At 38.5% G+C, this 16,528-nt stretch overlaps 1 long non-coding RNA gene across 1 annotated transcript; it reads right to left on the bottom strand.

Annotated features, from left to right (window-relative positions):
* Positions 1 to 6,048: 6,048 nt before the first annotated feature.
* On the bottom strand, positions 6,049 to 10,750 carry LOC134883452 (uncharacterized). Its single transcript, XR_010168323.1, has 3 exons — positions 10,675 to 10,750; positions 6,962 to 7,086; positions 6,049 to 6,788 (listed from the first exon to the last, which is right to left on the bottom strand). It is a non-coding gene; the product is annotated as an uncharacterized LOC134883452 (long non-coding RNA).
* Between the last annotated feature and the right edge of the window lie 5,778 nt (positions 10,751 to 16,528).

The following is a 16,528-nucleotide window of genomic DNA, read 5'->3' as shown; positions in this document are numbered from 1 at the left end:
CTAAATGTAGTAAGCTTTACGTTACTCGGCACCACAGCATTATGCAGTCATCAGCGTCATTGTATTACGGGAGACAAACAGCCTGGAGGACTACTCAACATGTAGCCTCATGTACTTTTCCTATTGCAAAATGAACATTTAACTTAGAATTTCATCCACTGTGTGGAAAACAGACACATAATTTGAGTAAAATCACACAGCTTGCCTGCCAGAACATGTAAATATGACTAGATTTTCTACCACCCACACATAGTAGGTGTTAGTTTGTCATGAAGAGTCATTGTGCATTGCGAGCAGTGTATGAATCATGACATCACGGACATTCACACTTACATACATGGACAACAACATTTTAGAACATCGTAGCGTAATGTGTGGAAAAAGAGCAGTTCCTCCTGAAAAGCTAGTTAATGAATGAAATCTACAGCGTAATCAAACCAGGACATGCTCCCCATTTGCAGAGAATGTGCGTTTAGAAGTGAAATAGTAGGCTGAATTCATGTTTCTTTATAAAGCACATTATTACGCAATCAACAAAAATAAACAAGTGAATTACGCCTACAATGTGTGCTATTAAGTGGTATTCATCTAATATGCACATTCTCATATTTTGGGTGCTGCAATCAAAGTAAACATGGTATGAGGTAGATGTTATTAAGTGTTTAATACGTAAGATAGCCCCCTCAGGATGGCACAACATTACTTAAATATTTCTGTGGGAGTTGAAAGGATTATGGATCAATAACAGTGACTAAGCACTTGGACAGCTGGTGCACTTCCTGGCTTTCAAACCCACTATCCATCCTGTGTGAAAGAAAAACATCCCGCCTACTGTAGTTGCAAACCTAAACCGGTCTCTGTGTACTGATTTGTAAAATAGAAAACAATGCCTTATTTATTAAATGTAATATAACCGTATAACCATACCAACCTTCTATTTCCTGTGGTGGCATGTTTGTGAAAGCAGCTCACACAGAAGAAGCTGACATTGTGTGAATGCCTTAAGAATATTAAAAATGTCCTCACCTAAACTTGGAGCCTGACACTCAGCAGGTAATTATGAAAAATATTCCCTTAAACAAAATAGCTTTCTAAATATTTATTTTTTGTACAAAACGATATTATATTTTTAATACAGATAAGGATTAATGTTATTCTTAGGATGTATCTTTTTCTCAACTTAAGGTATTTGAATAAGTACTTTAACAGTGTCATTTGCAATCCATTTTTAAATATACATAAAATTCTTCTTTATCATATACATTATTGGTAACTTTGTATATTTCATCTCATGATAATAACTATGACAAAGGAATTCAAAATAAATGTGTTATACAAACCTCAAAACAAGAATGAGGTATAGTGTAAATATAATATTACCAAATTAATGTTGGATCCAATGAGCTTTGACTAATACCTTCTGTAAAAAAAAATTGTGTTATTGTGATTGGAGTTTGTTCCAAGTCTTTGGTGCATAACATCAATCTACTTAGCCCGCTCTTTCTTTCTGACTTTCTGCTGTTTTTCTCTCCCCTTATCTTCAATTTTCATAACTTTCTCTATCCTCGACCAACATCCGTCCTTGACATCTCATTCTTCCCTGCCCTCATTCCAGAAATATTCGGTCTGCAGTCTGCACTGTATGCATGGTGTTTCAGTTTCTTTAACCTCTCCTGTATCTTTTCATGGTGCCAACATGATCTAAGATAACACAACACAAGTAGTTGCCATCAGTGGCGGCTGGTGGAGTTTTCTCCAGGGGGGGCTATAACTGGCTATAAAAAAAAGAGCATGCATACATGTACTAAGGTATGAAACGAGTGTATTTACATAAATGAAAACAACAAAAACCACATTATAGATAGATAGAAGTGCAAAGAGAAACAAGTGCGATATATAGAGTATGTACAGTAGCTATATGCAGTTAAGAGTGATTATGTAAAGATAAGGGCAGTATAAAGAGGTGGGAATAATTGGCATAGTATAAACAGATGTAGTATGAACAAATATACAGATGTGCTATATTACTATACAGAGGGCCAATATACATATATAATAAATATCTATCTCTATATCTATCTCTCTATCTATCTCTAGATATATCTCTATATCTATATATTTAAATAATATATATCATATATAACATGGACAATACACATACTTTATGACAGAAGGCTGTGACGTCAGCCCCGCCGCCAAATCCAGCTGCATTCAGCTCGGGGCGCAGGAGAGGTGCGCCCCAAAATCGTGCTATCTCTTGTATTGAAGAGGAGCTGCTGCGCATGTACAACTTTTAACGAGAGTCTATGGGCAAAGATTGCTGCGCCCCAGGGCGGAAATACGTCACCAATCAGACAATGTCAACGAACGAAACAACTTTACTCATCATTAACTATGAAATATTTATCTTGCACATCTAAAAAAATATATACATATTTCGGAATATTTTTATTTTATTATTTATTTTTTTTTATGTCTTATTCAAGGAAATGTGGTGAGAGGTGAGTGGTGTGGCGGCGCCCTAGCGCCCTCTATTGGCCAGCCACCACTGGTTGCCATAATAAGGTTTTTCTTACGGATAGTGTCAGAGCTGCTTCTTAAAAGTGATGTAGAGGGCGCTAATGAACCCACTTGCCACAAAATATGTGTACAAAATACACAATATATTTATTAGATTACTAAATTAAACAATTAGAATGCCCATCCCAAGTTTTTTCATTTGAAGGCATTGCCAAGCCTTAAAGCATCTAAAATATATCTATGTTTTACAAATGTATTTCAAGGGCTGCATTCTAGGTGTCGCTGTTGAGCCATTATGCCATACCCATATTTTAAAAATATAAACTTTATTGAATTTTGTGCCACGTTTATTAAAAAGGATTGCACCCTGAGGCCTTAAAATTGCGATCATTTGGCACACAAATTATTGTGTGCCAATACTTACAATTCCAGATAGGGACCTTCAGATGTAGGTGCTCAGACCCTAATAATCCACAAATGGCTGGAGCCAATGGTCTCCAGAGGAGATTTAGTGCAAGGCACAGTCTTAATTCAATAATCTGACTGTACATTAAGCAAATGAGCTAAAAGTTTGCATCACCTTGTTTTTCACCTTGACCAAAGGCTAGAAAGTATATTTGGCAGCCACACTGTCCCTATGTGCTCCTCTGGATGATATTTCCATTTGAGCTATTGAATCCACTCTGCCATTGTTGCACATTACGGGCAAGACTGCATACTTCGTTATTCTACTAATTACTTTACATGTTACCTGCAGGCTCATAAATCCCCAAATTATGAAACCCTATGTGACAGACATCTGCTGCCTGTCTGCTGTTGCCAATATTGATCATAAGTCCATTTGCTCTTTGCTATTTGTTTGCATTCCTGGGTCATTTCTGAAAATAGTTTTCATCAACAGCTTGAAGAGGGCCTCCATCACTCTGTCTGTGTAAATGTCAGTGAAATGCCAACTTTTGGAGTCTTTGAGACACCAAACGGAAAGGATTTTGATTAACTTCCACTGAGTGAATTACACCAGCTTCTGGCAGTAAAGTTTTGCCAGATGTGTCTGTTACAAGAAGAATATTTCCGCCTGAATTTTGCGATACAAGATTAGTTAAAAGGCACACCTCCTTTCATAGCACCATAATAATTCAGAATATAATTCAAATGATTCATGCCATGTACTGTATGAAATTCAATTAAAGCGAATTGGATTCAGTAAAGTGATATGAAAATATAATATCACCCACACATAATGTACATTACATTACAGAGGCGGAATGAAGCAACAACAGTCATCTCAATCTTGGTGGATTTACAGTGCGTTATGCTTGAAATGATTATCCCAGTTTCAAAAAATCACATATTCTTTAAGCCTGCTAAGCCTGCCACATATGCTTTGAGCTATAAGCCAGTTTTGAGATGCTGTTTTTACAGTATGTACTAGATTGACGGGATCAGCTGCTCATGATCCATCCACATATCTCTCAGTGAAACTCAAGCTCAGTTTGGCTGTGTGAATAAAAGCTAAGGATGAGGAAATGTAAAAAAGAGAGTCACCGACAGGTTGCAGCTTTAAGGTTTCTGAAAAATAATCCACAAAATAGTCCACAAGATGGAGCTAAAGTCTAGCAGGGGGTCATGGGATGAGCTGAATGGTGCATTCAGTTAATTTTTACAAGCTCAGGGAACAGTGCAGCATTTAGATCTGTTTAAAAAAAATCATAACCATGTGTTACATTTTGTCGTTAAGTGGTAATCTACAACACCTCTTTTCTTGAGTGTTAGCTAAACCTAAATTATTTTGTTATCTGAAATACATCACTTCCTACGTGCAGGTTATTCCCATAAGACACCGATAGTAAAGAACAGCAACTGTACAAAAGCCTTCCTAGGTTGACTTACTTTTACTTTGCTTTGTCAACAGAAAACAATGAATGAGATAGTATAGATGACACATTTATTTATGTGAACATGTCACAGAGTATTATTTTTGAAAAGTAGAAGCCTTGGAGCGGTACATTGCATCAGCTTCCTTCACACAATGTGGATCTGGAGATAATAAAATAACATGGCATGTCCTCTATTCTTGCTTGTGGTGCAGATACACTAGGGTGACTGGTGGCGTATATGTGACTCAAGACAAAGCCAGACACATACACACTCTTACCTATACATCACTGCACACTGACAGAATACAGTTGTGCGGACACACTGTCTTGTCTGTTCTTTCCCCTATCATTTGTGCTTCAACCCATCTGCCAAAATCCTCTCAAGCAAAATCTGACTTGACATTTTCCAACACTGAATCAGCAGACAAAGTAGGCTAGCACATAGATGAGTACTTCCAGAGAGACATGGGTAGTTAGAGAGATGGGAGGGAGGGAAGGGGCTTGTGACACAAAAGGCCACAGGTAGAGGAAGACATCCATTGGCCCCCCGTGCCACTGGTGCACACGTTGGCATGAACCTAATGAGTCTTTACATAGCAATTAAAGGTTCCCCACTGAATGATACTCACTGTCATTATGTACCGAAGGAGAATTAATTATTAGTATCAATCAATGATGTTATCTGTGGGTGTTACTTGGTTAAGAAGGGAGACGGGCAGACAGTGGCATTTAGCTGTGATTAATGAAGTGACCTTCCCTACAGCCTTGGCGGAGATCTAGAAAAATCTATTCCATTTCAAAGTGACCTCCTGGGGGGGATGGCTGGTTGGAACACCCGCACACTCTGCATCCAAATGCAACCAAACACACACATGCACACACATTATGAAGACCAGGAGGTGTGGTGGTGATTCAAAACTTTAGAAATAAAGGACCGAGGAGTCAGGAGCCTCCTCCAGTCAGTTTAATATGCGGCTGATGGTGATGGGAGATTGTCCTCACTGCAGCAAAGTTAAGTCAAGTGATATTATTCCTCAACGTTTTAGCACAACATGCAAATTTGATGGTGGCAGAAGTGGTGATGATAATGATATTAATGGGTGCCCAAAGACTTCAACTAAGAAATTTCCATATTTTGTCCCATGGGCTTCAGTTGGTGGAGCATGGCATTAACATTTTTATATTGGTACCATTCCCACTAGAACAGGACAAGCCAAGCATGTAGGCGATATTCAATCCTCACATTGCAGAGAGAGCATGGGGGAAAGAACCGTGTTTTCCACATGGAGAGGTTCACAAAGCAGGCATGGAATTTGTTTGTAAAAGCAAATATGCAGGGCAGACAGGGACTGTTTGGCTAGTTATAGATATAAACACTGCACATTAACAAACATGGAATATTTAAGAATAAGCGCCGTCTGTTTATATAATGAGCAATAATAAGAGTTATAGCATTCTCACAATTTTACATCTTGATATTGAAAATGTAGAGTGCTCGGGTTGAGTTCTGACACAAAAATGGGAGATAGTGATGTTTTTTCAAACTTTTACTGCCATGGTGCATTCCCAACTGCTTTTTGAACTATAAAAAAAGACACAGAGAGATGCTGAGAAAGGAGTAGATAAGCAGCTTTATTTTGTGACGCTCATAAACATTATTAGAGATGTCTGATAAGGTTACACCAAGGGTAGATTGAGATAATCATGAATAATGTCAGTCATAAATTAAGTAATACTGTTACCAACACAATTGGCAATCCCTGTTCACACGGTGAAGCTGCACATTTCTTAGCCTGCTTTCCACTTATAACTTAAACTCTTCAACTGCGTACTCAAATTCAGTAGTCCATTGGGAGGAAGTGAAACAAACTTTTAAAACAATTTCTGACACACCAAAACAACTGGGAAGTCAAGAAAAATGAGCTTAAAAAGGCAGGAATAGCTCTGTGGAGCTGAGAGGCACTTCAGAATTGGGTTCTCGGTGAGTTCATCACTACAAGCAACCCATTTCATATTTACAAGTTGTCATCTGATTCTATGTTAAATCTAGATAAGTGCACTCAGTGGATTGCATATCTCAGGCAGGTGTGTCTCGCTTTCCCCTCCCAAACGAAGAGAAGAACCTAATCTCACTCAATTGTCCCACCAGACTTCCTACAGTCAGGATGACAGCGTAGATTACAATAAAATGAACATAATAATCTTGTATCTTAGATAACTTTATTGGATCATAACATATAATGCAGGTGTTCCAGATCAAAATGAGATTACACTTCTTTATGGATGTCCGCCACAACAAAGGCCAAAATATAGCCTGGACCTGACGAGGCAAGGCTTGTTTTTGCTCAAACCGATTGTCGGAAATGCCTTGAAGCAGTTTTTGATCACTATCTGCAAGAGGATTGAGAAGTCAGCAGTCAATGAATGTATAAGATATCTATTAAAGTTTTTCAAACACTTTGAATTGAGTTCAGACATTTTATGTATCTTTAAATGACCTGCAGGTAGCATGAGAAGGTGGGACTTGACCATGCATAGACCTGTCATGGACGATCAATCCTCACCAGATATATGATGACCGGGACCTTGATCCCGATCATTTGACAATCCCAAATGTGTCCATTCCAATCAGTCGGCCACCTGGCTCTCCTTCCGTCTGACCCAGCATCAGGTCAGCACAGATCATCTCCTAACGAGAATAAAGAGGAAAACACATCAGGTAAAATAACTCTCTGAGCATTGCAGATGTTGCATTTGTTTTTCTTCACAGATTAACGTTCGGCAACAGATGGGTAATACGGTTTATGCCCACAGACAATGCCGGCAATAGCTACCGCACAAGCACTCATTTAAACAGCGATTAGCATCTTGCAGAAGGCTGGTGCAGTGCCCGGACGATGACAGCTCCTCAAACAGTACAGCAAGTCCCTGAGGTGCCACTATACCGAGCCTCAGAGGCATGAGAGTCATTCTACCATGTTTCATCGCACCAATTTATTAATGATGCTAGCAGGCCAGCACATGACAGACCTCAGCGTTACCACCGTTGTTTGCGGCCTCCTCTGTAGCAAAAACCGACCAATTCTAAAAGTGTAAATAGCATGTGTGTAATTGCAGCATTTGTTGAGCTTACGCCAATTATGTGCTATAAGAGGCAGTTACTGCGGTGACCCTCAGCATAATGACCCAACTCAGGCCTTATAAAGTATTCAGGACATTGACTTTCCATTCATGAGTGAGAGACTGAGCAGGAAGGAGATAATAATGAGCATTAGCCAGGCTAGTGTATTCACGTGTGACAATGATGACCCAAATAGTGTCAGAGGTGACAGAGCCAAATGCAGATTTCATTGCAGCAGTGACAGTTTGGTGTTTTAGACTACTCTAAGACAAAAAATGGAGCTAGTGCTGATCAATTAAATGTTATAATCAACCCTGAGTTGACTTGGTAGCCAATGAAGTGAAGCTAAAATTGAGTATAAGATTGTCCTCTCCACTTAGTGCCGACCAGGAAAGCAGCTGCAGAAATCTGGACAAAGTGTCTTGAAATAATCTGCTGGGTTCGATAGCTTCCCTGGGAGAGATAATGGAGGAGAAGCATGAGTTGCAGTTTTAGGGGTGAGTCAATGAAAGCCCAGGTGTGGTAAAGTTATAGAAAACACAGCACAACTGCCTTGAAATGGTTTTTCGGAGCAGGGATAAGACTTGAAATGAATTCTGGGTTTGTTCAGACATCAGGCATTTAGAGAGTATTTTGGAAGCTCGGCTGAATGAGGTACTTATCCACAGTCTGTGCTTTACATGCAGTAGATGACAGAGTGTTCCCAAAGTGTTAGCAATTAACTTGGGTGTACATCTTATTAGAGACTAAAATTACGGCCAAAACAACAAAGTAGCAATGAAGTACGAATAGACTAGAACCCTCTTAATTATGTTGTTCATTCTCAGAATAAAGTATGTTTGTGCATGCTGACGTTGGTTTTCCTGTCTGACATATACAGTATAACTAAGAAGAATTATTGTCTGTTGCTTAACTTGTTTGTTTTTTTCTCATGATGCCATTTCCTAATCCCCTTGCATTCATCACAAGAGACACCATCAGTGACAAAACAGGACAATATCTGTCATGTTGTGTGATGATTCTGTCAACAGTCTTGTCCTGGTTTGCTGTTTGCTCTTGTTTCAACAATTTTTCTACAGTGAGAAATGATGAGACAGGACAGGAGGGTTAGAACAATATAGTGTCTTATAACTGGGATTTTAGATTCATAATAATCTATAGGAAATAATTAATAATATTTCAGAAAAAGTCTGAACAATAGTACTAAACAAATACTGAAAAATACTACGCACAGTATTTTCTAGGAACAGAGACTGTTGCACTTAACTATGATCTATATTATATATAGAAAACAACCCTGAATGGATCTGTAAAGTATCTGTGCCGTAAATAAATGTTGTTTTTTGAGTTCTTAAAGAAAACAAATCTGACTGGGTTTGAAACTGTCAAAATATGTGTTTCCAGTTGTTTTATGTGCATTGTCCTGGCACACAATAGAGTTTAACATTTCAATCTAATTTAAAAATGTTACAAAATGATTTGAGATTGTAACAGCTGTGTGCGGCTGTAAAGCAATGTAGCATCAACCGCACAAAATGCTCATTATGTTTTATAATAATGAGCATTTTGTCTGCATCTGCACCTTCAGTGATATTTATAGGCAGCTGGAAAAAACAGCAGCAAATACGGTGTGTGTGTGTGTGTGTGTGTGTGTGTGTGCGTGCGTGCGTGTGCGTGTGCGTGTGTGTGTGTGTCAAATCTACATGGCTGAACTTTGCATCACTCCCTGTGTGCTCTTGTACTGTTCCCATGTGTAGTGTCCTTATGGTTATGTACAGTGTTATTCACACTACATTGCACATAGCAGGATGTCTCTTGTGAACATGCATTCTCTGAGTGAAAGAAACTTTACTTTAGATCTTTTCAATAACATACACTGGCGTTACAAAACTTGACCAAACTCTATCTATAAAAAGAAACAGGTGCTGGCAGATTTTCTGCTTTAGTGACATGCAGGGTTATACAAAATGTGAAGACATACATCAAACAAACCTTGTTTTATTTGAAATGTACTCATATTGGCTATAAATTGTAGTTCAGAGATCAAACCTCAAGTTAAATGACTGCGGTGTAACCGTATGTACCATTATAATTCATTATGGGCCCCAGAATGAGGTTGGAAGCTAACATGATTGCAACAGGAGACCAGGCATTATGTCTTTCAGGGTCTGCATGTTAAAGTAAAACTGCATTTTTAAAAACTGGTATCCTCTTGTGGAGGTCAGATTGTTTTCATCGATTGGTATGTTTCCCTGCATTGTGGTTTTTTCCCCTATCACAAACCTATTTGGAAAACGGTGTTTCAAGTAATGCTAGTATTCTCTGAAATGTTTTTGTCATTAAACTTTTTGGTGTTAAGATTTTGACCAATATATTGAAGAATTCATTAATTCTGTTAACTTTTATATATTTTGTGTTATTAGACCTTGACTACCTTGGTCCACTTTATTATGGTTAGTTTTTTTTAATTGTTTCTTATTATTTATTGTATTCCTTTTGCTGAAGGTGACTCATTCAATGTTTGATGTATTGATTATTATATACATGTACAATATGGCCTGTATGAAAAGGATCTTCACTGCAGACATTAATGTGGTAAACATTACTGTCAGTTATTCTGGGAGAACCAGAAGAGTGAGTAGACAAGGCATGTAGAGATATGAAACAAAGAGAATTACCACAGTGAGTCACAGAATGACTTGTGGAGCATTTTAAACATCACAGATTGATGATACACATAACTGTATGAGACAATGTGAGGCGGTATATTTTCTTGAGATTTCCATCTCCTTAGTCTGCATTTGCATGACGATAGACCCCATTAGCTCTCATTATGCTTGTTGATTGAGTTTACCAACAAAATAGGGTGTAAAGCTCTTGAATTGAAACGTGATTAAGAGAAACCAATGACTTGTAACACCTTTCTATTCCAAACGCTTCATTTGTCATCTCATAAGTGGTGCAACAAATAAATTAGAGGCAAGACTTCTATAGAACTGTGGAGGTACTGTTCACCATCCAAATCATTGGTATTTAGAAGATATTGTGTGGTGCCTGTATATTACTGTACAAACTGTAAGCAGTGAGTGGGCAGCCTGGGTGTTTGAGAGCATATGTCACAGTGTGTTAGCGTCCAGGCTAAAACGTGTTACTTACGCCTGTCATGGCCGCCCTGGCTGCCTGTCAGTCCAGCCGTGATGTGACAGTGATGCATCTTGTCTGTCCAGTTCATTGGCCCAGAAGACCTGTCACCTGCACACACATGCACACATGCACACACACACACACACACACACACACACACACACACACACACACACACACACACACACACACACACACACACACACACACACACACACACACACACACACAAACAAAACTGGGGAGGAGAGATCGTATCCGGTGCAACTGTTTTAGATTCAAACATATGCTTGAATTATGAATTAAAAGAAAACAGCTTGGTTTGGATAAGGGAAAACTAGGCCATGGTTTGGGTTAAATTGAAAGTATTTGTTATGTAATGCATCTTAAAATAACTCATTTCAAGGCCTGGTTTTACACGGGGTATGAATGGCATAAAAAATATACTCTTGAACCTAAATTATGTTCACATTTTTGACCCATTGGTCACGTTTGGGTAAAATTGAATTAAAACAAAAAATTGTTGCACAATCCATTACAAATATTGTCTTTATCTCAATTTTCAACAATATCGATGACACATGATTCATGTTTGCAAATACTGTGTTTTAGATCACATTAAACAATGAAAGTGTTATTTGTTTTGGTGATAAGAACTTCATTTCTGTAAAAAGATGCATATTTCTTCTTATCCAGGAAAATTAAAACTAACCATTTTGTCATTTATGTTTATAATGTTGAATAATATCCAATTGATTTTCAATGTTTAAAGGACATGAAGGTGTGATGCTTTTTAGCATGGGAACCAAATTGTATTTGATCTGTTTTTTAACCTTCACATGTTCTTTGCCAAGAATAAGTGAAAGAAGTTTATGGTTGAAAAACAAAACAGAAAAAATCTTGAAATATTCTTTTAGTCAAAATATAAAACTGTTCAATTTGACCCAAAAACCACTCAAGGGGTTAAAACCATTAGTGATTCACTGTGTGATTGGATGATAAAGGCCTTCTTAAAGTTTCTAGTATGCAGAGTAGGCCCCTTCTAACCCATATATGAGGCTAATAACCACTGATAGCACCCACTCAATGCGCTGATAACATCTGAAGCTACATTGCCTTCTTCTAGCTGCACCCACATTCATTATCTGCAGGTATCAACTCAATCTCCTGTACTTAAAATTACGAGTCAAAGCTAATGTCTTCTCCCAATATAACTCTTGCATGCATGTATACCTTTAATGTTTACATAGATGGTTTACAATTTTCTATTTAACACCATCCCTATTGTAGTGCTGTGTTATCTGAAGCAACATTGTGTCCTCATTGAGTTTTCATCTTATCTTATCACCCTCTTTCTCCTCCATCTGAGCTCTCTGCTATGTCCTTGCAGATGGCTCTGTTCCAAACCTCTGACTTAAACCCTGCAGCACATCTGCCCAGCTACACTGGCTCAGCCGCTCTCAAAGCTCCCCTGCTCATATTGCACCCTTTCCCTCCTGTCCACTGGCCCTTGTCTAAGTGTGTATTTGTGTCTTTCACTCTGAGCCTTAGTGTGTTAGTGCCAGATGACCCAAAGCCACCCATGACCACCGGTCCAAGGCTAAAACGATAGGGCAGAATACTACGCTACTTGCCGCACCTCCTTTACGCTTCCCTCATCATCATTGATTTTGTTGTTTTCCCTCTACTTCCCTGACCTTTTCTTGCTTACACATTCACACCAAGAGTGTTCTTAGAACTGACCACCATCAGCATTACATAACACACTGGGGGTGTATTCGAATAGATAGATTCTTAGATTGATAAATACATTTTTACTTTCTCCACAGTTGTGTGCAAACAAAGCAGAGAAAAAGATTAAACAAAACTGTGTTCTGGCAGAGTCAACTATATGCGTTGGGTGTGCATCGCCGATTAGGGATGAAGTGAAACAACCAGATAAGTTGGGGGAACACCAACAGGTTTACTAGCTAAATAAATTATCTTTAAGAGATTGTTCTTATTGGAGACTGTTAGCATATGGAAAAAAACAGATGGCACCATAAAGAAGAATTGGGCCAAGAATTCTACGGTACAGGAGTAGTTGGACAGACAGGTGGTTTAGTTTACGGATGGCTGTAAGTCTTTGTTGACAATGGTTGTAAATGTCCACGGTGTGCTGATTGAAGCAGAGGTTATTGTCTACTGTAAAGCCAAGGGATCTGAAACACTCTCATTTGATGGAGGGATTGGAGGGGATGGACCATTGTTATCGGTGGAGCAGTTCTTTAGTGTAAAGATGTTAAGATAGAGAAAGTTATCGTCTTAATTTGACGAGGAAATAGAACATACAAATGCAATAACAATCTTAAAATTAAAGAAAGGGTTGATTACTATTTACAACCTCAAATACTTGAGAACTGTTTAGCCCATCATTGAGTCCTTTCCTTTTCTTTTTCCAAGGAATGTATTTAATTATTAAGTACTACATACATATTATAAATATATCTTTAATTAGGCTCTTTGTTTACAATTAGAAGCCCGGATCAAGTTCTTTCTCAGGATTTTATGACTGATCTGAAAACATCAATCATAAATAATCTCTTCAGCATGATCTGGAAAGACGATAAATGGATTGGTATTTTTTTGGTAATACCCATATACAGTAGATCAATCAGACATAAACGTATTTTGTCTCGAAACAACTTCCTCAAACTCAACTGAGATAAATCAGACATGGTCATTATCGGTCCCAAATCCCTCACCAAAAAACAAACAAAACCTCTCCCTCAACATTGATAGTTCGACTCTGTCTCCCTCCCCACACATCTGCAACCTCAGAGTCATATTCGACAGCAACCTCTCCTTTGAAAACCATATTAAGCACATCACCAAAACTGACTTCTTCCTTCTCCTCACTCAGAAGCCCTCCATCAGCATCACCCCTCCTAACTCACCGACCTGCTCCAACACCACACTCCCTCCGGCAGCCACTGCTCCTCAGACGCCAACCTCCTGTCATTTCCTCATAGGGCCAAGCACCGAACCTGGGGGGACAGAGTCTTCTCAGTCACTGCCCCCTCCCTCTGCAACTCACTCCCCAAACACATCCGTGACTGCCCAAGTCACACCATGTTCAAATCACAAATCAAAACTCACTTTTTCAGAACTGCTTTATAAAACTGTAATCAATTATGTTTTTCGAAACCTTTACTGAATTTTTACTCTGCAAAGTGTCTTTTTCCAGAAAAGCGCTCTATAAATAAAATGCATTATTATTATTATTATTATTAAAGCCATGATATCTCGGGAGAAATCCCCATTGACTTTGACTTCAGCTTTGCAGCCCTGCGTTTGACTTCCAGAGGAGTTTTGATTAACCACATCTGGTCCAGCTCGTTATTGGGATTCATCGCTGCAAACTCTTTGGTAATTACAAAGACCGTCCTTCATGTCAAATCAAAAACATGACTGATGGCCATTTGTAATCTCACAAGTGCATGTGTGTGTGTGTTGGTAGCATGCAACAGAAAAATCTGATTAATGATGCTCATCGGGGCCTCCCTTGGCTGTCCAAATGTAAACAGAGGACTCAACTGTTTGCTTGCGGTGTAATTAGTCAGTGGTGACAGGTCTTTTCTTTCTCTCATTCTCCCTCTCTGTCTCCCTGCTCGTCTTGTCAACAGGACATATACGCACCATGCTGTCAACAAGCCTGATAGCCAGCACTGTTGGAAAGGTTAAGATTTACATAAAATACAGCACACACTCCACATCAGACAGATTTCCCATTATTGTGTATTTTTTTCTTGTTCTTTAGTTTCTGCATTCTCTAGGTCTGTAATACAGACTGTCGCTCTGATTGACTCACAAACAGTAGCGAGAATGCAGGCATGAGCGAGCGCACGCACACATACACACAAACAGTTGTAATCATTTCTCTTTGTTGAGCAGGTAGACAGAAGAATAATGGTCATCTGTCACAGTCAAGGTAACATATTTCTAGTACACGCTGCCCTACATATAAACCCTGTATATAATATAAATGAACCCTATTGGATAGCGCAAGCACTGCTGTCATTAAGTTATCTTCGTCAACGACCTGAAAGATAGCACTTGAAAGACAGCGATAGATTGAGCGGTTCAGGTTCATTTTTTAAAGCAAAATGTGCGGTATTACCTAATAGCAAAAGAACATTGTGCCAAAAAGAATGCATACTAGTGAGTACCTATTGGTATTGACAAATTGTTATGGATACAAGCAGTAAGCAAGACATTTAAGCAAAAAATGCATACATAATAACAAAAAGGTGGGGGAAAAAATTATAAATGTGAATAGACCCTGGTTCTGGCAATGAGAGGGGTGCGTTTGGGGTTGAATGGTCACCTTGTGTCACTAAAATGTCAAATTCTCCATGCGTGTACACAGCTAGTTGATTTTCACATTAGGGCAAACTTGCCCTTGACATTTTGTGAAATGCTGCGTATCCCCTTTAATAGGTGCACCTCATCATTTAGAGTAACGCCCTGCTTCAGACAGTGAGTCACATATGAATAAAGCAAAAGAGTGCAGGCGGGGTTGAGAGGTTCAATAACTCTTTTAGCGATGTAACCTTTTTACATTAGCACTGCTATAGGTCCTCTATATCATTTAATTTGGGGGCTTCTATAGCAGTCCAGTCCAGTGTTTCGAGTGGCATCACAACAGATGCATAAGCTTCCATTGGTCAGTTATAGACTGACTCATTGAGTGCTTTTTCATACAGTGTTATTGATCTTCCTTAAAACGGTTTTGCTATAATGGGATTGGATGTAATGAGCAACAGAGCTGTGAATTAGCCATTTCTGAAGCATTAATGAAACAGCTGATGCCAAACAAACAACATGGACTCAATGCTTTGCATCTTTAAGAACTGGTATGTTATCTATTATGTGACTTTATAATTTACTTCCCTGCCCCAGAGTCTTATACATTCATATGAAAGCTACAGTTAATTTGCAAATTCCGACATGTATGCAATAAGATCAACCAATACGTATGCTGCATTGTTCCAAATAAAACAGATGGTAGTTAAAATGACTACTAACAATTAATTGTCTTAATAATAAGTTAATAATATTACTTTTTATTTTTTTATTTTGAATGCAGGATTGTTGATCTTTTATTTTTTTAACGACGGGAGCCAGCAAGACACGCTGACAGTATTAACGCCTGGAATGGATGTATCGATGGTATGATCATAATATAGCCCTATTCAAAAAGGCTTTCACAAAAGTTTCAGACATGGAGAAATGATAAGAAATCCACTCATCAAGCAATGCCACTATCTTCCTTAATAATAACAACATATTTAATAGTCTGCTGGCTATGAAACGGATATTTCTATAATGATGGGTGGAATGAACTGGTTGTAGGATAATTAGCTGCTGTCTACAAGCCTAGAGGAATCACGTTTTTTAAACAATACAAGTTTAAATTTAAGTGTAACCTACATTCAGGGCTGGGCAAAATGGAAAAAATCTTTTATCCCGATGTAAGGGGTGTCACACACTGACAGCTATGCTATTGTTACAGTATTGAGCCTTGATCCATGAAGAAGAACAGAACATTAGTTAGGCCTTTTCTGCCTACTCAAGTCATGGGTATAGTACATAACAAGCACGATTGGCGGAAGCTGGTTGAAACTTGGAATGAAATTGTTTAATTTGTGGTTAAACCAAAGAGAATAAATCACATGTTGTGATAATACTTGCAAAATGTTTTAAAAGCGCAATAAAACATATTGTGAGTTAAGCCTCTTGATAATATCATGGGGTCTCTACCACTGGATTGGTATGCGGCAAAAATGAAAGATTTGCCGTAAAATATAAATGAATGCAATTATAA

This window comes from Eleginops maclovinus, chromosome 1, assembly GCF_036324505.1.
Source record: "Eleginops maclovinus isolate JMC-PN-2008 ecotype Puerto Natales chromosome 1, JC_Emac_rtc_rv5, whole genome shotgun sequence".
Classification (NCBI taxonomy): Eukaryota; Metazoa; Chordata; class Actinopteri; order Perciformes; family Eleginopidae; genus Eleginops; species Eleginops maclovinus.
Note: the sequence above shows the minus strand (reverse complement) of the source record. Positions and strands in the feature narration are given on the sequence as shown.